The sequence below is a fragment of the Nematolebias whitei genome, chromosome 4, assembly GCF_014905685.2.
Source record: "Nematolebias whitei isolate Nwh7 chromosome 4, NemWhi1, whole genome shotgun sequence".
Lineage (NCBI taxonomy): Eukaryota > Metazoa > Chordata > Actinopteri > Cyprinodontiformes > Rivulidae > Nematolebias > Nematolebias whitei.
In genome coordinates, this window is record NC_056501.1 from 53,017,410 (window position 1) to 53,018,412 (window position 1,003).

General features: G+C 46.8%; 1 protein-coding gene across 1 annotated transcript in view; it reads right to left on the bottom strand.

Annotated features, from left to right (window-relative positions):
- The window catches only part of ap1ar (adaptor related protein complex 1 associated regulatory protein), a 20,284-nt gene that overhangs the window by 18,743 nt on the left and 538 nt on the right, over window positions 1-1,003 (bottom strand). The window lies entirely within an intron of this gene.

A 1,003-nucleotide genomic window follows, 5' to 3' on the forward strand; every position in this document is an offset into this window, starting at 1 on the left:
TGTGACACACAGCTGAACTCCCAGTTATCAGCTGAAGTCACTGAAAATATGTGACACACAGCTGAGCTCCGTTATCAGCTGAAGTCACTGGAAACATGTGACACACAGCTGAACTCTCAGTTATCAGCTGAAGTCACTGGAAACATGTGACACACAGCTGAACTCTCAGTTATCAGCTGAAGTCAATGGAAACGTGACACACAGCTGAACTCCCAGTTATCAGCTGAAGTCGCTGGAAACATGTGACACACAGCTGGAACTCCCAGTCATCAGCTGAAGTCGCTGGAAACATGTGACACACAGCTGAACTCCCAGTTATCAGCTGAAGTCAATGGAAACATGTGACACACAGCTTGAACTCAGATATCAGCTGAAGTCAATGGAAACATGTGACACACAGCTGAACTCCCAGTTATCAGCTGAAGTCGCTGGAAACATGTGACACACAGCTTGAACTCCCAGTTATCATCTGAAGTTGCTGGAAACATGTGACACACAGCTTGAACTCCCAGTTATCAGCTGAAGTCGCTGGAAACATGTGACACACAGCTGAGCTCCCAGTTATCAGCTGAAGTCACTGGAAACATGAGACACACAGATGAACTCTCAGTTATCAGCTGAAGTCACTGGAAACATGTGACACACAGCTGAACTCTCAGTTATCAGCTGAAGTCAATGGAAACGTGACACGCAGCTGAACTCCCAGTTATCAGCTGAAGTCGCTGGAAATGTGACACACAGCTTGAACTCCCAGTTATCAGCTGAAGTCGCTGGAAACATGTGACACACAGCTGAGCTCCCAGTTATCAGCTGAAGTCACTGGAAACATGAGACACACAGATGAACTCTCAGTTATCAGCTGAAGTCACTGGAAACATGTGACACACAGCTGAACTCTCAGTTATCAGCTGAAGTCAATGGAAACGTGACACACAGCTGAACTCCCAGTTATCAGCGGAAGTCGCTGGAAACATGCGACACACAGCTGAACTCCCAGTTATCA